This window comes from Dendropsophus ebraccatus, chromosome 11 (assembly GCF_027789765.1).
Source record: "Dendropsophus ebraccatus isolate aDenEbr1 chromosome 11, aDenEbr1.pat, whole genome shotgun sequence".
In the NCBI taxonomy this organism is placed as follows: Eukaryota; Metazoa; Chordata; class Amphibia; order Anura; family Hylidae; genus Dendropsophus; species Dendropsophus ebraccatus.
The window spans coordinates 4,232,138-4,255,134 of NC_091464.1; the positions used below are offsets into that span (position 1 = coordinate 4,232,138).

The following is a 22,997-nucleotide window of genomic DNA, read 5'->3' on the forward strand; positions in this document are numbered from 1 at the left end:
TCCCTAGGTCATAGTGGCGGGGGGTAATGGTGCCGATCCCTAGGTCATAGTGGCGGGGGGTAGAGCTGCCGATCCCTAGGTCATAGTGGTGGGGGGGGGGGGTAGAGCTGCCGATCCCTAGGTCATAGTGGTGGGGGGTAGAGCTGCTGATCCCTAGGTCATAGTGGCGGGGGTAGAGCTGCCGATCCCTAGGTCATAGTGGTGTGGGGGGGGGGGGTAGAGCTGCTGATCCCTAGGTCATAGTGGCGGGGGGTAATGGTGCCGATCCCTAGGTCATAGTGGCGGGGGGTAGAGCTGCCGATCCCTGGGTCATAGTGGCGGGGGTAGAGCTGCCGATCCCTGGGTCATAGTGGCGGGGGTAGAGCTGCCGATCCCTAGGTCATAGTGGTGGGGGGTAGAGCTGCTGATCCCTAGGTCATAGTGGTGGGGGTAGAGCTGCCGATCCCTAGGTCATAGTGGTGGTGGGGGGGGGGGGGTAGAGCTGCGGATCCCTGGGTCATAGTGGTGGGGGGTAGAGCTGCTGATCCCTAGGTCATAGTGGCGGGGGGTAGAGCTGCCGATCCCTAGGTCATAGTGGCGGGGGTAGAGCTGCCGATTCCTAGGTCATAGTGGTGTGGGGGGGGGGGGGGGGGTAGAGCTGCTGATCCCTAGGTCATAGTGGCGGGGGGTAATGGTGCCGATCCCTAGGTCATAGTGGCGGGGGGTAGAGCTGCCGATCCCTAGGTCATAGTGGTGGGGGGGGGGGTAGAGCTGCCGATCCCTAGGTCATAGTGGCGGGGGGTAATGGTGCCGATCCCTAGGTCATAGTGGCGGGGGGTAGAGCTGCCGATCCCTAGGTCATAGTGGTGGGGGGGGGGGGTAGAGCTGCCGATCCCTAGGTCATAGTGGTGGGGGGTAGAGCTGCTGATCCCTAGGTCATAGTGGCGGGGGTAGAGCTGCCGATCCCTAGGTCATAGTGGTGTGCGGGGGGGGGGGTAGAGCTGCTGATCCCTAGGTCATAGTGGCGGGGGGTAATGGTGCCGATCCCTAGGTCATAGTGGCGGGGGGTAGAGCTGCCGATCCCTGGGTCATAGTGGCGGGGGTAGAGCTGCCGATCCCTGGGTCATAGTGGCGGGGGTAGAGCTGCCGATCCCTAGGTCATAGTGGTGGGGGGTAGAGCTGCTGATCCCTAGGTCATAGTGGTGGGGGTAGAGCTGCCGATCCCTAGGTCATAGTGGTGGGGGGGGGGGGTAGAGCTGCTGATCCCTGGGTCATAGTGGCGGGGGGTAGAGCTGCTGATCCCTAGGTCATAGTGGTGGGGGGTAGAGCTGCTGATCCCTAGGTCATAGTGGCGGGGGTAGAGCTGCCGATTCCTAGGTCATAGTGGTGTGGGGGGGGGGGGGGGTAGAGCTGCTGATCCCTAGGTCATAGTGGCGGGGGGGTAATGGTGCCGATCCCTAGGTCATAGTGGCGGGGGGTAGAGCTGCCGATCCCTAGGTCATAGTGGTGTGGGGGGGGGGGGGTAGAGCTGCTGATCCCTGGGTCATAGTGGCGGGGGGTAGAGCTGCCGATCCCTGGGTCATAGTGGCGGGGGGTAGAGCTGCCGATCCCTGGGTCATAGTGGCGGGGGTAGAGCTGCCGATCCCTGGGTCATAGTGGCGGGGGTAGAGCGGCTGATCCCTAGGTCATAGTGGTGGGGGGTAGAGCTGCCGATCCCTGGGTCATAGTGGCGGGGGGTAGAGCTGCCGATCCCTGGGTCATAGTGGCGGGGGGTAGAGCTGCCGATCCCTGGGTCATAGTGGCGGGGGGTAGAGCTGCCGATCCCTGGGTCATAGTGGCGGGGGGTAGAGCTGCCTCTTCTCTGCCTCTCTTCTCCTCAGCGACCCCCTGGGCTGGATTAAGACTGGCTGCACATTTTCTCTTTCGCAAATAAGGTCAAACTTTTCTCTTGGTCTATGTTCCCACTAGGTAAAAATGAGGACAGTTTTCCTGGTACGGCCAAAATTTCACATAAAATGTATAATAATGGCCGTTATGACAGCTGACCAAGGAAAACGTTACTTTTTCTTTTTTCTTCAATACAGCACTTCCTGCAGGACATACAGCAGCTGATAAGTACTGGAAGACAGGAGATAGTTTAATAGAAGTAAATAACATCTCTGGCACCAGTTAATTTGAAAGATTTTTTTTTTGGTGACCAACCCCTTTAATAGCTGCAAGATACAGAGCCATCCCGATGAGCAATTCATTGGTAATATTGATTATAGAGGAGCCTGAATATTAACGGCCCCAGAGAAGCAATGACGGCCGCCCGGAGGAACGCTCCGAATTATCCTGAATGTGGATGGATTCACTAGACGACACAGAGCAACGTGCACTGTTCTGTAATACACCCGATAGCAATGTACCAGACTATTATAGTATCCCGGCAGCAATGTAATCCCGGTGTACCAGACCATTATAGTATCCCGGCAGCAATGTAATCCCGGTGTACGAGACTATTATATTATCCCGGCAGCAATGTAATCCCGGTGTACCAGACTATTATAGTATCCCGGCAGCAATGTAATCCCGATGTACCAGACTATTATAGTATCCCGGCAGCAATGTAATCCCGGTGTACCAGACTATTATAGTATCAGGGCAGCAATGTAATCCCGGTGTACCAGACTATTATAGTATCCAGGCAGCAATGTAATCCCGGTGTACCAGACTATTATAGTATCAGGGCAGCAATGTAATCCCGGTGTACCAGACTATTATAGTATCAGGGCAGCAATGTAATCCCGGTGTACGAGACTATTATATTATCCCGGCAGCAATGTAATCCCGGTGTACCAGACTATTATATTATCCCGGCAGCAATGTAATCCCGGTGTACCAGACTATTATAGTATCCATGCAGCAATGTAATCCCGGTGTACGAGACTATTATATTATCCCGGCAGCAATGTAATCCCGGTGTACCAGACTATTATAGTATCAGGGCAGCAATGTAATCCCGGTGTACCAGACTATTATAGTATCCATGCAGCAATGTAATCCCGGTGTACGAGACTATTATATTATCCCGGCAGCAATGTAATCCCGGTGTACCAGACTATTATATTATCCCGGCAGCAATGTAATCCCGGTGTACCAGACTATTATAGTATCCATGCAGCAATGTAATCCCGGTGTACCAGACCATTATATTATCCCGGCAGCAATGTAATCCCGGTGTACCAGACTATTATAGTATCCATGCAGCAATGTAATCCCGGTGTACCAGACTATTATATTATCCCGGCAGCAATGTAATCCCGGTGTACCAGACTATTATAGTATCCCGGCAGCAATGTAATCCCGGTGTACCAGACTATTATAGTATCCATGCAGCAATGTAATCCCGGTGTACCAGACTATTATATTATCCCGGCAGCAATGTAATCCCGGTGTACCAGACTATTATAGTATCCCGGCAGCAATGTAATCCCGGTGTACCAGACTATTATAGTATCCCGGCAGCAATGTAATCCCGGTGTACCAGACTATTATAGTATCCATGCAGCAATGTAATCCCGGTGTACCAGACTATTATAGTATCCATGCAGCAATGTAATCCCGGTGTACGAGACTATTATATTATCCCGGCAGCAATGTAATCCCGGTGTACCAGACTATTATAGTATCCCGGCAGCAATGTAATCCCGGTGTACCAGACTATTATAGTATCCATGCAGCAATGTAATCCCGGTGTACCAGACTATTATATTATCCCGGCAGCAATGTAATCCCGGTGTACCAGACTATTATAGTATCAGGGCAGTAATGTAATCCCGGTGTACCAGACTATTATAGTATCAGGGCAGCAATGTAATCCCGGTGTACCAGACTATTATAGTATCCCGGCAGCAGAAAGCAGGTGATGGGATGGGGAGAGAGCAGGTGGTACTGCCTACACTGAGGCCACAGCCACACATGGCACCAACACAAGTACCAGTCTACAAAGCAGATAGTTACAGCTATAATGTCCATCTCTCTATAGATATATATATATATATATATATATATACAGCTATAATGTCCATCTCTCTATAGATATATATATATATATATACAGCTATAATGTCCATCTCTCTATAGATATATATATATATATATAGCTATAATGTCCATCTCTCTATAGATATATATATATACAGCTATAATGTCCATCTCTCTATAGATATATATATATATACAGCTATAATGTCCATCTCTCTATAGATATATATATATACAGCTATAATGTCCATCTCTCTATAGATATATATATATATATATATATACAGCTATAATGTCCATCTCTCTCTCTATATATATATATATATATATATACACAGCTATACTGTCCATCTCTCTATAGATATATATATACAGCTATAATGTCCATCTCTCTATAGATATATATATATATAGCTATAATGTCCATCTCTCTATAGATATATATATATATATATATATATATACAGCTATAATGTCCATCTCTCTATAGATACATATATATATACACAGCTATAATGTCCATCTTTCTATAGATATATATATATACAGCTATAATGTCCATCTCTCTATAGATATATATATATACAGCTATAATGTCCATCTCTCTATAGATATATATATATATACAGCTATAATGTCCATCTCTCTATAGATATATATATATATATATATATACAGCTATAATGTCCATCTCTCTATAGATATATATATATACAGCTATAATGTCCATCTCTCTATAGATATATATATATATATATATATATATATACAGCTATAATGTCCATCTCTCTATAGATATATATATATATATACAGCTATAATGTCCATCTCTCTATAGATATATATATATATACAGCTATAATGTCCATCTCTCTATAGATATATATATATATACAGCTATAATGTCCATCTCTCTATAGATATATATATATATACAGCTATAATGTCCATCTCTCTATAGATATATATATACAGCTATAATGTCCATCTCTCTATAGATATATATATATATACAGCTATAATGTCCATCTCTCTATAGATATATATATATATATATATACAGCTATAATGTCCATCTCTCTATAGATATATATATATATATACAGCTATAATGTCCATCTCTCTATATATATATATATATACAGGTATAATGTCCATCTCTCTATAGATATATATATATATACAGCTATAATGTCCATCTCTCTATAGATATATATATATATACAGCTATAATGTCCATCTCTCTATAGATATATATATATATATACAGCTATAATGTCCATCTCTCTATAGATATATATATATACAGCTATAATGTCCATCTCTCTATAGATATATATATATATACAGCTATAATGTCCATCTCTCTATAGATATATATATATATATATATACAGCTATAATGTCCATCTCTCTATAGATATATATATATATACAGCTATAATGTCCATCTCTCTATAGATATATATATATATATACAGCTATAATGTCCATCTCTCTATAGATATATATATATATACAGCTATAATGTCCATCTCTCTCTATATATATATATATATACAGGTATAATGTCCATCTCTCTATAGATATATATATATACAGCTATAATGTCCATCTCTCTATAGATATATATATATACAGCTATAATGTCCATCTCTCTATAGATATATATATATATACAGCTATAATGTCCATCTCTCTATAGATATATATATATATACAGCTATAATGTCCATCTCTCTATAGATATATATATACAGCTATAATGTCCATCTCTCTATAGATATATATATATATACAGCTATAATGTCCATCTCTCTATAGATATATATATATACAGCTATAATGTCCATCTCTCTATAGATATATATATACAGCTATAATGTCCATCTCTCTATAGATATATATATATATATATATATATATACAGCTATAATGTCCATCTCTCTATAGATATATATATATATATATATATACAGCTATAATGTCCATCTCTCTATAGATATATATATATACAGCTATAATGTCCATCTCTCTATAGATATATATATATATACAGCTATAATGTCCATCTCTCTATAGATATATATATATACAGCTATAATGTCCATCTCTCTATAGATATATATATATACAGCTATAATGTCCATCTCTCTATAGATATATATATATATACAGCTATAATGTCCATCTCTCTATAGATATATATATATACAGCTATAATGTCCATCTCTCTATAGATATATATATACAGCTATAATGTCCATCTCTCTATAGATATATATATATACAGCTATAATGTCCATCTCTCTATAGATATATATATATATATATACAGCTATAATGTCCATCTCTCTATAGATATATATATATATATATATACAGCTATAATGTCCATCTCTCTATAGATATATATATATATATATATACAGCTATAATGTCCATCTCTCTATAGATATACATATATACAGCTATAATGTCCATCTCTCTATAGATATATATATATATATACAGCTATAATGTCCATCTCTATAGATATATATATATATATACAGCTATAATGTCCATCTCTCTATAGATATATATATATACAGCTATAATGTCCATCTCTCTATAGATATATATATATATACAGCTATAATGTCCATCTCTCTATAGATATATATATATATACAGCTATAATGTCCATCTCTCTATAGATATATATATATATATATATACACAGCTATAATGTCCATCTCTCTATAGATATATATATATATATACATATATACAGCTATAATGTCCATCTCTCTATAGATATATATATATATATACAGCTATAATGTCCATCTCTCTATAGATATACATATATACAGCTATAATGTCCATCTCTCTATAGATATATATATACAGCTATAATGTCCATCTCTCTATAGATATATATATATATACAGCTATAATGTCCATCTCTCTATAGATATATATATATATATATACAGCTATAATGTCCATCTCTCTATAGATATATATATACAGCTATAATGTCCATCTCTCTATAGATATATATATATATATATATACAGCTATAATGTCCATCTCTCTATAGATATATATATATATATATATATACAGCTATAATGTCCATCTCTCTATAGATATATATATATATACACAGCTATAATGTCCATCTCTCTATAGATATATATATATATACAGCTATAATGTCCATCTCTCTATAGATATATATATATATACAGCTATAATGTCCATCTCTCTATAGATATACATATATACAGCTATAATGTCCATCTCTCTATAGATATATATATATACAGCTATAATGTCCATCTCTCTATAGATATATATATATACAGCTATAATGTCCATCTCTCTATAGATATATATATATATATATATATATATATATATATACAGCTATAATGTCCATCTCTCTATAGATATATATATATACAGCTATAATGTCCATCTCTCTATAGATATATATATATATATATATATATATACACAGCTATAATGTCCATCTCTCTATAGATATATATATATATATACATATATACAGCTATAATGTCCATCTCTCTATAGATATATATATATATATACAGCTATAATGTCCATCTCTCTATAGATATATATATATACAGCTATAATGTCCATCTCTCTATAGATATACATATATACAGCTATAATGTCCATCTCTCTATAGATATATATATACAGCTATAATGTCCATCTCTCTATAGATATATATATATATATATATATATATATATATATACAGCTATAATGTCCATCTCTCTATAGATATATATATATACAGCTATAATGTCCATCTCTCTATAGATATATATATATATATATACAGCTATAATGTCCATCTCTCTATAGATATATATATATATATACAGCTATAATGTCAATCTCTCTATAGATATATATATATATATATACAGCTATAATGTCCATCTCTCTATAGATATATATATATATATATACAGCTATAATGTCCATCTCTCTATAGATATATATATACAGCTATAATGTCCATCTCTCTATAGATATATATATATATATACAGCTATAATGTCCATCTCTCTATAGATATATATATATATATATATATACAGCTATAATGTCCATCTCTCTATAGATATATATATATATACACAGCTATAATGTCCATCTCTCTATAGATATATATATATACAGCTATAATGTCCATCTCTCTATAGATATATATATATATACAGCTATAATGTCCATCTCTCTATAGATATACATATATACAGCTATAATGTCCATCTCTCTATAGATATATATATACAGCTATAATGTCCATCTCTCTATAGATATATATATATACAGCTATAATGTCCATCTCTCTATAGATATATATATATATATATATATATACAGCTATAATGTCCATCTCTCTATAGATATATATATATACAGCTATAATGTCCATCTCTCTATAGATATATATATATACAGCTATAATGTCCATCTCTCTATAGATATATATATATATATATATATACACAGCTATAATGTCCATCTCTCTATAGATATATATATATATAGCTATAATGTCCATCTCTCTATAGATATATATATATATACAGCTATAATGTCCATCTCTCTATAGATATATATATATATACAGCTATAATGTCCATCTCTCTATAGATATATATATATATATACAGCTATAATGTCCATCTCTCTATAGATATATATATATATACACAGCTATAATGTCCATCTCTCTATAGATATATATATATACAGCTATAATGTCCATCTCTCTATAGATATATATATATATACAGCTATAATGTCCATCTCTCTATAGATATATATATACACAGCTATAATGTCCATCTCTCTATAGATATATATATACACAGCTATAATGTCCATCTCTCTATAGATATATATATACAGCTATAATGTCCATCTCTCTATAGATATATATATATACAGCTATAATGTCCATCTCTCTATAGATATATATATATACACAGCTATAATGTCCATCTCTCTATAGATATATATATACAGCTATAATGTCCATCTCTCTATAGATATATATATATACACAGCTATAATGTCCATCTCTCTATAGATATATATATATATATATATACAGCTATAATGTCCATCTCTCTATAGCATATATATATATCTACAGCTATAATGTCCATCTCTCTATAGATATATATATATATATATACAGCTATAATGTCCATCTCTCTATAGTATATATATATACAGCTATAATGTCCATCTCTCTATAGATATATATATATATACAGCTATAATGTCCATCTCTCTATAGATATATATATTATATATACAGCTATAATGTCCATCTCTCTATAGATATATATATATATACAGCTATAATGTCCATCTCTCTATAGATATATATATATATACAGCTATAATGTCCATCTCTCTATAGATATATATATATATACAGCTATAATGTCCATCTCTCTATAGATATATATATATATATATACAGCTATAATGTCCATCTCTCTATAGATATATATATATACAGCTATAATGTCCATCTCTCTATAGATATATATATATATATATACAGCTATAATGTCCATCTCTCTATAGATATATATATATATATACAGCTATAATGTCCATCTCTCTATAGATATATATATATACAGCTATAATGTCCATCTCTCTATAGATATATATATATATACAGCTATAATGTCCATCTCTCTATAGATATATATATATACAGCTATAATGTCCATCTCTCTATAGATATATATATATATATATACAGCTATAATGTCCATCTCTCTATAGATATATATATATACAGCTATAATGTCCATCTCTCATAACGATATATATATACAGCTATAATGTCCATCTCTCTATAGATATATATATATATACAGCTATAATGTCCATCTCTCTATAGATATATATATATATACAGCTATAATGTCCATCTCTCTATAGATATATATATATATATATACACAGCTATACTGTCCATCTCTCTATAGATATATATATACAGCTATAATGTCCATCTCTCTATAGATATATATATACAGCTATAATGTCCATCTCTCTATAGATATATATATACAGCTATACTGTCCATCTCTCTATAGATATATATATATATACAGCTATAATGTCCATCTCTCTATAGATATATATATATACAGCTATAATGTCCATCTCTCTCTCTCTATATATATATATATATATATACAGCTATAATGTCCATCTCTCTATAGATATATATATATACAGCTATAATGTCCATCTCTCTATAGATATATATATACAGCTATAATGTCCATCTCTCTATAGATATATATATATATATATATATATATATATATATATATACAGCTATAATGTCCATCTCTCTCTATAGATATATATATATATACAGCTATAATGTCCATCTCTCTATAGATATATATATACAGCTATAATGTCCATCTCTCTATAGATATATATATACAGCTATAATGTCCATCTCTCTATAGATATATATATATATACAGCTATAATGTCCATCTCTCTATAGATATATATATATACAGCTATAATGTCCATCTCTCTATAGATATATATATATATATACAGCTATAATGTCCATCTCTCTATAGATATATATATATATATACAGCTATAATGTCCATCTCTCTATAGATATATATATATACAGCTATAATGTCCATCTCTCTATAGATATATATATACAGCTATACTGTCCATCTCTCTATAGATATATATATACAGCTATAATGTCCATCTCTCTATAGATATATATATATATATACAGCTATAATGTCCATCTCTCTATAGATATATATATATACAGCTATAATGTCCATCTCTCTATAGATATATATATATATATATATACAGCTATAATGTCCATCTCTCTATAGATATATATATATAGCTATAATGTCCATCTCTCTATAGATATATATATATATATACAGCTATAATGTCAATCTCTCTATAGATATATATATATATACAGCTATAATGTCCATCTCTCTATAGATATATATATATATATATATATATACAGCTATAATGTCCATCTCTCTATAGATATATATATATATATATATATACAGCTATAATGTCCATCTCTCTATAGATATATATACAGCTATAATGTCCATCTCTACTATAGATATATAATATACAGCTATAATGTCCATCTCTCTATAGATATATATATATATATATACAGCTATAATGTCCATCTCTCTATAGATATATATATACAGCTATAATGTCCATCTCTCTTATAGATATATATATACAGCTATAATGTCCATCTCTCTATAGATATATATATATATACAGCTATAATGTCCATCTCTCTATAGATATATATATATATATATACAGCTATAATGTCCATCTCTCTATAGATATATATATATATATACAGCTATAATGTCCATCTCTCTATAGATATATATATATACAGCTATAATGTCCATCTCTCTATAGATATATATATATATATACAGCTATAATGTCCATCTCTCTATAGATATATATATATATACAGCTATAATGTCCATCTCTCTATAGATATATATATATATATACAGCTATAATGTCCATCTCTCTATATAGATATATATATATATATACAGCTATAATGTCCATCTCTCTATAGATATATATATAATACAGCTATAATGTCCATCTCTCTATAGATATATATATATACAGCTATAATGTCCATCTCTCTATAGATATATATATATATATATATATATACAGCTATAATGTCCATCTCTCTATAGATATATATATATATATACAGCTATAATGTCCATCTCTCTATAGATATATATATATATATACAGCTATAATGTCCATCTCTCTATAGATAATATATATATATACAGCTATAATGTCCATCTCTCTATAGATATATATATATACAGCTATAATGTCCATCTCCTCTATAGATATATATATATATACAGCTATAATGTCCATCTCTCTATAGATATATATATACACAGCTATAATGTCCATCTCTCTATAGATATATATAATATACAGCTATAATGTCCATCTCTCTATAGATATATATATATATACAGCTATAATGTCCATCTCTTCTATAGATATATTATATATATACAGCTATAATGTCCATCTCTCTATAGATATATATATATACAGCTATAATGTCCATCTCTCTATAGATATATATATATACAGCTATAATGTCCATCTCTCTATAGATATATATATACACAGCTATAATGTCCATCTCTCTATAGATATATATATATATACAGCTATAATGTCCATCTCTCTATAGATATATATATATATACAGCTATAATGTCCATCTCTCTATAGATATATATATATATATACAGCTATAATGTCCATCTCTCTATAGATATATATATATATACAGCTATAATGTCCATCTCTCTATAGATATATATATATACAGCTATAATGTCCATCTCTCTATAGATATATATATATACAGCTATAATGTCCATCTCTCTATAGATATATATACAGCTATAATGTCCATCTCTCTATAGATATATATATATACAGCTATAATGTCCATCTCTCTATAGATATATATATATACAGCTATAATGTCCATCTCTCTATAGATATATATATACACAGCTATAATGTCCATCTCTCTATAGATATATATATATATATACAGCTATAATGTCCATCTCTCTATAGATATATATATATATATATACAGCTATAATGTCCATCTCTCTATAGATATATATATATATACAGCTATAATGTCCATCTCTCTATAGATATATATATATATACAGCTATAATGTCCATCTCTCTATAGATATATATATACAGGTATAATGTCCATCTCTCTATAGATATATATATATATATACAGCTATAATGTCCATCTCTCTATAGATATATATATATATACAGCTATAATGTCCATCTCTCTATAGATATATATATATATATACAGCTATAATGTCCATCTCTCTATAGATATATATATATATATACAGCTATAATGTCCATCTCTCTATAGATATATATATATACAGCTATAATGTCCATCTCTCTATAGATATATATATATATATACAGCTTGTCCCCCGGGGCTGATATTGGAGGAAGCGCCGGGAATAAAATATTCAGCAGATGAGAGAAGTCAAGGTCACATAGTGCGGGGGGGGGGGGGGAGGATACAAGGTGGTAGGGGGGGATACAAGGTGGTCGGGGCCGGGAGGATACAAGGTGGTCGGGGCCGGGAGGATACAAGGTGGTCGGGAAGGATACAGGGTGGTCTGGTCGGTGAGGATACAGGGTGGTCGGGGAGGATACAGGGTGGTCGGGAAGGATACAGGGTGGTCGGGGAGGATACAGGGTGGTCTGGTCGGTGAGGATACAGGGTGGTCGGGGAGGATACAGGGTGGTCGGGAAGGATACAGGGTGGTCGGGAAGGATACAAGGTGGTCTGGTCGGGGAGAATACAGGGTGGTCTGGTCGGGGAGGATACAGGGTGGTCGGGGAGGATACAGGGTGGTCTGGTCGGGGAGGATACAAGGTGGTCTGGTCGGGGAGGATACAGGGTGGTCGGGGAGGATACAGGGTGGTCGGGGAGGATACAGGGTGGTCTGGTCGGGGAGGATACAAGGTGGTCTGGTCGGGGAGGATACAGGGTGGTCGGGGAGGATACAGGGTGGTCTGGTCGGGGAGGATACAGGGTGGTCGGGAAGGATACAGGGTGGTCTGGTCGGGGAGGATACAGGGTGGTCTGGTCGGGGAGGATACAGGGTGGTCTGGTCGGGGAGGATACAGGGTGGTCGGGGAGGATACAGGGTGGTCGGGGAGGATACAGGGTGGTCGGGGAGGATACAGGGTGGTCGGGGAGGATACAGGGTGGTCGGGGAGGATACGAGGGGTGACCTCCAGGTGACACCTCCGCAGCCGCTTCACCTGACACCCCCCCCCCCCCCCTTCCCAGTCACCACCAGTTACTGGGACCAGTATGAGCAGTGTGACAGCCTTGCAGCTGCCAATGTCATCGTAGGGGACAGGAGCTTCGGCCGCAGACAGCTGTGCGTTACCTGTCCGTTACCGCCGGCGCCCTTACCCGTTACATGTGATGCTGCTGTGAGGACGGATGCGCCGGGACTGATGCAGGGAGGAGGGACCGGGAGGGGGCACGCAGGTGTGACGTCATCCCCCCGACCACCCGACCACTCCCCGAGCAGCAGCCTTACCTGCCGGCCTGGAGCAGTGATGGAGGAGGAGGAGGAGGAGGAGGAGGAGGATGACGCAAAGCTTGACTCATCCACAGATGCTGCTGGTGAATGGAGGAGGGGGAGGGGGCTCACAATGCTGCTGAGGAGGAGGGGGGGGGGGCATTTAAAGGGGAAGCACACCCCATGTATCCCCTCATATATACACAGGGGAAGCACACCCCATGTATCCCCCTCACACATATATACACAGGGGAAGCACACCCCATGTATCCCCCTCATATATATATACAGGGGAAGCACACCCCATGTATCCCCCTCACATATACACAGGGGAAGCACACCCCATGTATCCCCCTCACACATATATACACAGGGGAAGCACACCCCATGTATCCCCCTCATATATATATACAGGGGAAGCACACCCCATGTATCCCCTCACATATATATACACAGGGGAAGCACACCCCATGTATCCCCCTCACACATATATACACAGGGGAAGCACACCCCATGTATCCCCCTCATACATATATACACAGGGGAAGCACACCCCATGTATCCCCTCACACATATATACACAGGGGAAGCACACCCCATGTATCCCCCTCATATATATACACAGCGGAAGCACACCCCATGTATCCCCTCACACATATATACACAGGGGAAGCACACCCCATGTATCCCCTCACACATATATACACACAGGGGAAGCACACCCTATGTATCCCCTCACACATATATACACAGGGGAAGCACACCCCATGTATCCCCTCACACATATATATACACAGGGGAAGCACACCCCATGTATCCCCTCATATATATATACACAGGGGAAGCACACCCCATGTATCCCCTCACACACATATATACACAGGGGAAGCACACCCCATGTATCCCCTCACACATATATACACAGGGGAAGCACACCCTATGTATCCCCTCACACATATATATACAGGGGAAGCACACCCCATGTATCCCCTCACACACATATATACACAGGGGAAGCACACCCCATGTATCCCCTCATATATACACAGGGGAAGCACACCCCATGTATCCCCCTCACACATATATACACACAGGGGAAGCACACCCCATGTATCCCCTCATAGATACACAGGGGAAGCACACCCCCATGTATCCCTCATATATACACAGGGGAAGTCACACCCCAGTATCCCCCTCACACATATATACACAGGGGAAGCACACCCCATGTATCCCCCTCACACATATATACACAGGGGAAGCACACCCCATGTATCCCCCTCACACATATATACACACAGGGGAAGCCACACCCATGTATCCCCTCACACATACTATACACAGGGGAAGCACACCCCATGTATTCCCTCACACATATATACACAGGGGAAGCACACCCCATGTATCCCCTCACCATATATACACAGGGAAGCACACCCCATGTATCCCCTCACACATATATACACACAGGGGAAGCACACCCCATGTATCCCCTCACACATATATATACACAGGGGAAGCACACCCCATGTATCCCCTCAAACATATATACACAGGGGAAGCACACCCCATGTATCCCCTCACACATATATATATATATATATATACAGGGGAAGCACACCCCATGTATCCCCCTCACATATACACAGGGAAAGCACACCCCATGTATCCCCTCACTCACACATATATACACAGGGGAAGCACACCCCATGTATCCCCTCACACATATATATACAGGGGAAGCACACCCCATGTATCCCCCTCACACATATATACACACAGGGGAAGCACACCCCATGTATCCCCTCATATATACACACAGGGGAAGCACACCCCATGTATCCCCCTCACACATATATACACAGGGGAAGCACACCCCATGTATCCCCCTCACACATATATACACAGGGGAAGCACACCCCATGTATCCCCTCACACATATATACACAGGGGAAGCACACCCCATGTATCCCCCTCACACATATATACACAGGGGAAGCGCACCCCATGTATCCCCTCACACATATATATACAGGGGAAGCACACCCCATGTATCCCCTCACACATATATATACACAGGGGAAGCACACCCCATGTATCCCCCTCACATATACACAGGGGAAGCACACCCTATGTATCCCCTCACACATATATACACAGGGGAAGCGCACCCCATGTATCCCCTCACACATATATATACAGGGGAAGCACACCCCATGTATCCCCTCACACATATATATACACAGGGGAAGCACACCCCATGTATCCCCCTCACATATACACAGGGGAAGCACACCCTATGTATCCCCTCACACATATATATACACAGGGGAAGCACACCCCATGTATCCCCCTCACATATACACAGGGGAAGCGCACCCCATGTATCCCCTCACACATATATATACAGGGGAAGCACACCCCATGTATCCCCTCACACATATATATACACAGGGGAAGCACACCCCATGTATCCCCCTCACATATACACAGGGGAAGCACACCCCATGTATCCCCTCACACATATATACACAGGGGAAGCACACCCCATGTATCCCCCTCACACATATATACACAGGGGAAGCACACCCCATGTATCCCCTCATATATACACAGGGGAAGCACACCCCATGTATCCCCTCATATATACACAGGGGAAGCACACCCCATGTATCCCCCTCACACATATATACACAGGGGAAGCACACCCCATGTATCCCCCTCACACATATATACACAGGGGAAGCACACCCCATGTATCCCCCTCACACATATATACACACAGGGGAAGCACACCCCATGTATCCCCTCACACATATATACACAGGGGAAGCACACCCCATGTATCCCCTCACACATATATATACACAGGGGAAGCACACCCCATGTATCCCCTCACACATATATACACAGGGGAAGCACACCCCATGTATCCCCTCACACATATATACACAGGGGAAGCACACCCCATGTATCCCCTCACACATATATATACACAGGGAAGCACACCCCATGTATCCCCTCAAACATATATACACAGGGGAAGCACACCCCATGTATCCCCTCACACATATATATATATATATATATACAGGGAAGCACACCCCATGTATCCCCCTCACATATACACAGGGAAAGCACACCCCATGTATCCCTCACTCACACATATATACACAGGGAAGCACACCCCATGTATCCCCTCACACATATATATACAGGGGAAGCACACCCCATGTATCCCCCTCACACATATATCACACAGGGGAAGCACACCCCATGTATCCCTCATATATACACACAGGGAAGCAACACCCATGTATCCCCCTCACACATATATACACAGGGGAAGCACACCCATGTAATCCCCCTCACACATATATACACAGGGGAAGCACACCCCATGTATCCCCTCACACATATATACACAGGGGAAGCACACCCCATGTATCCCCCTCACACATATATACACAGGGGAAGCGCACCCCATGTATCCCCTCACACACTATATATACAGGGAAGCACACCCCATGTATCCCCTCACCACATATATATACACAGGGAAGCACACCCCATGTATCCCCCGCACATATACACAGGGGAAGCACACCCTATGTATCCCTCACACATATATACAACAGGGGAAGCGCACCCCATGGTATCCCCATCACACCATCTATCTACAGGGGGAAGCACACCCCATGTATCCCTCACACATATATATACACAGGGGAAGCACACACCATGTATCCCCCCTCACATATACACAGGGGAATGCACAACCCTCATGTATCCCCTCACACATATATATACACAGGGGAAGCACACCCCATGTATCCCCCTCACATATTACACAGGGGAAGCGCACCCCATGTATCCCCTCACACCTATATATACAGGGGAAGCACACCCCAGTATCCCCTCACACATATATATACAACAGGGGAAGCACACCCATGTATCCCCCTCACATATACACAGGGGAAGCACACCCCATGTATCCCCTCACACATATATAACAGGGGAAGCACACCCCATGTATCCCCCTCACACATATATACACACGGGGAAGCACACCCCATGTATCCCCTCATATATACACAGGGGAAGCACACCCCATGTATCCCCTCATATATACACAGGGGAAGCACACCCCATGTATCCCCTCACACATATACACAGGGGAAGCACACCCCATGTATCCCCTCACATATATATACACAGGGGAAGCACACCCCATGTATCCCCCTCACACATATATACACAGGGGAAGCACACCCCATGTATCCCCTCACACATATATATACAGGGGAAGCACACCCCATGTATCCCCCTCACACATATATACACAGGGGAAGAACACCCCATGTATCCCCTCATATATACACAGGGGAAGCACACCCCATGTATCCCCTCACTCACACATATATACACAGGGGAAGCACACCCCATGTATCCCCTCACACATATATATACAGGGGAAGCGCACCCCATGTATCCCCTCACACATATATATACAGGGGAAGCACACCCCATGTATCCCCTCACACACATATATACACAGGGGAAGCACACCCCATGTATCCCCTCACACATATATATACAGGGGAAGCGCACCCCATGTATCCCCTCACACATATATATACAGGGGAAGCACACCCCATGTATCCCCTCACACACATATATACACAGGGGAAGCACACCCCATGTATCCCCTCACTCACACACATATATACACAGGGGAAGCACACCCCATGTATCCCCTCATATATACACAGGGGAAGCATACCCCATGTATCCCCTCACACATATATACACAGGGGAAGCACACCCCATGTATCCCCAAATATACACAGGGGAAGCACACCCCAATGTATTCCCCTCACTCACACATATATATACAGGGGAAGCACACCCCATGTATCCCCTCATATATACACAGGGGAAGCACACCCCATGTATCCCCTCATATATACACAGGGGAAGCACACCCCATGTATCCCCTCACTCACACATATATATATACACAGGGGAAGCACACCCCATGTATCCCCTCACACATATATACACACAGGGGAAGCACACCCCATGTATCCCCTCACACATATATATATATACAGGGGAAGCACACCCCATGTATTCCCCTCACACATATATACACAGGGGAAGCACACCCCATGTATCCCCTCATATATACACAGGGGAAGCACACCCCATGTATCCCCTCACACATATATACACAGGGGAAGCACACCCCATGTATCCCCTCATATTTACACAGGGGAAGCACACCCCATGTATCCCCTCATATATACACAGGGGAAGCATACCCCATGTATCCCCTCACACATATATACACAGGGGAAGCACACCCCATGTATCCCCTCATATATACACAGGGGAAGCACACCCCATGTATCCCCTCACACATATATACACACAGGGGAAGCACACCCCATGTATTCCCCTCACACATATATACACAGGGGAAGCACACCCCATGTATCCCCTCATATATACACAGGGGAAGCACACCCCATGTATCCCCCTCACACATATATACACAGGGGAAGAACACCCCATGTATCCCCCTCACACATATATATACAGGGGAAGCACACCCCATGTATCCCCTCATATATACACAGGGGAAGCACACCCCATGTATCCCCCTCACACATATATATACAGGGGAAGCACACCCCATGTATCCCCTCACACATATATACACAGGGGAAGCGCACCCCATGTATCCCCTCACACATATATACACAGGGGAAGCACACCCCATGTATCCCCTCATATATACACAGGGGAAGCACACCCCATGTATCCCCTCACACATATACACAGGGGAAGCACACCCCATGTATCCCCCTCACACATATATATACACAGGGGAAGCACACCCCATGTATCCCCCTCACACATATATATATATACAGGGGAAGCACACCCCATGTATCCCCTCATATATACACACAGGTGAAGCACACCCCATGTATCCCCTCACACATATATACACAGGGGAAGCACACCCCATGTATCCCCCTCACACATATATACACAGGGGAAGCACACCCCATGTATCCCCCTCACACATATATACACACAGGGGAAGCACACCCCATGTATCCCCCTCACACATATATACACAGGGGAAGCACACCCCATGTATCCCCCTCACACATATATACACAGGGGAAGCACACCCCATGTATCCCCCTCACACATATATACACAGGGGAAGCACACCCCATGTATTCCCTCACACATATATACACAGGGGAAGCACACCCCATGTATCCCCTCACACATATATATACACAGGGGAAGCACACCCCATGTATCCCCCTCACATATACACAGGGGAAGCACACCCCATGTATCCCCTCACTCACACATATATACACAGGGGAAGCACACCCCATGTATCCCCTCACACATATATATACAGGGGAAGCACACCCCATGTATCCCCTCACACATATATACACAGGGGAAGCACACCCCATGTATCCCCCTCACACATATATACACAGGGGAAGCACACCCCATGTATCCCCTCACTCACACATATATACACAGGGGAAGCACACCCCATGTATCCCCTCACACATATATACACAGGGGAAGCACACCCCATGTATCCCCTCACATATATACACAGGGGAAGCACACCCCATGTATCCCCTCACACATATATACACAGGGGAAGCACACCCCATGTATCCCCCTCACACATATACACAGGGGAAGCACACCCCATGTATCCCCTCACATATATATACACAGGGGAAGCACACCCCATGTATCCTCTCACATATATACACAGGGGAAGCACACCCCATGTATCCCCCTCACACATATATATACACAGGGGAAGCACACCCCATGTATCCCCTCACACATATATACACAGGGGAAGCACACCCCATGTATCCTCTCACACATATATACACAGGGGAAGCACACCCCATGTATCCTCTCTCACATATATACACACAGGGGAAGCACACCCCATGTATCCCCCTCACACATATATACACAGGGGAAGCACACCCCATGTATCCCCCTCACACATATATACACAGGGGAAGCACACCCCATGTATCCCCCTCACACATATATACACAGGGGAAGCACACCCCATGTATCCCCTCACTCACACATATATACACAGGGGAAGCACACCCCATGTATCCCCCTCACACATATATACACAGGGGAAGCACACCCCATGTATCCCCTCACACATATATATACAGGGGAAGCACACCCCATGTATCCCCCTCACACATATATACACAGGGGAAGAACACCCCATGTATCCCCCTCACACATATATACACAGGGGAAGCACACCCCATGTATCCCCTCACTCACACATATATACACAGGGGAAGCACACCCCATGTATCCCCTCATATATACACAGGGGAAGCACACCCCATGTATCCCCCTCACACATATATACACAGGGGAAGCACACCCCATGTATTCCCCTCACTCACACATATATATACACAGGGGAAGCACACCCCATGTATCCCCTCATATATACACAGGGGAAGCACACCCCATGTATCCCCTCATATATACACAGGGGAAGCACACCCCATGTATCCCCTCACACATATATACACAGGGGAAGCACACCCCATGTATCCCCTCACACATATATACACAGGGGAAGCACACCCCATGTATCCCCTCACACATATATACACAGGGGAAGCACACCCCATGTATCCCCTCATATATACACAGGGGAAGCACACCCCATGTATCCCCTCACACATATATATATACACAGGGGAAGCACACCCCATGTATCCCCCTCACACATATATACACAGGGGAAGCACACCCCATGTATCCCCCTCACACACATATATATACAGGGGAAGCACACCCCATGTATCCCCCTCACACATATATACACAGGGGAAGCACACCCCATGTATTCCCCTCACACATATATACACAGGGGAAGCACACCCCATGTATCCCCCTCACACATATATACACAGGGGAAGCACACCCCATGTATCCCCCTCACACATATACACAGGGGAAGCACACCCCATGTATCCCCTCACACATATATATACACAGGGGAAGCACACCCCATGTATCCCCTCACACATATATACACAGGGGAAGCACACCCCATGTATCCCCTCATATATACACAGGGGAAGCACACCCCATGTATCCCCTCACACATATATACACAGGGGAAGCACACCCCATGTATCCCCTCACATATATACACACAGGGGAAGCACACCCCATGTATCCCCTCACACATATATACACAGGGGAAGCACACCCCATGTATTCCCCTCACACATATATACACAGGGGAAGCACACCCCATGTATCCCCCTCACACACATATATATACAGGGGAAGCACACCCCATGTATCCCCCTCACACATATATACACAGGGGAAGCACACCCCATGTATCCCCTCACACATATATACACAGGGGAAGCACACCCCATGTATTCCCCTCACACATATATACACAGGGGAAGCACACCCCATGTATCCCCTCACACATATATACACAGGGGAAGCACACCCCATGTATCCCCCTCACATATATACACAGGGGAAGCACACCCCATGTATCCCCCTCACACACACACATATACACAGGGGAAGCACACCCCATGTATCCCCTCATATATACACAGGGGA

At 40.8% G+C, this 22,997-nt stretch overlaps 1 protein-coding gene and 1 long non-coding RNA gene across 7 annotated transcripts in view; one reads left to right on the top strand and one right to left on the bottom strand.

Moving 5' to 3' along the window:
* The window catches only part of SLC6A17 (solute carrier family 6 member 17), a 118,767-nt gene that overhangs the window by 69,439 nt on the left and 26,331 nt on the right, over positions 1 to 22,997 (bottom strand). Inside the window, exon 1 of one of the 6 annotated variants that reach the window (XM_069944802.1) lies at positions 14,307 to 14,373. The exons of 3 other annotated variants lie outside the window; for them this stretch is intronic. The gene's annotated coding sequence lies outside the window, so the exon portion shown is untranslated. Of the gene's footprint in view, positions 1 to 14,150; positions 14,283 to 14,306; positions 14,374 to 22,997 lie in introns of those variants that run through there. 2 more of the 6 variants (XM_069944798.1, XM_069944803.1) reach the window with 2 other exon arrangements.
* Positions 14,238 to 22,997, top strand: part of LOC138767330 (uncharacterized) — a 63,389-nt gene continuing 54,629 nt past the window's right edge. Inside the window, exon 1 of the long non-coding RNA XR_011358792.1 lies at positions 14,238 to 14,392. This is a non-coding gene — a long non-coding RNA (uncharacterized lncRNA). The remainder of the gene's footprint in view (positions 14,393 to 22,997) is intronic.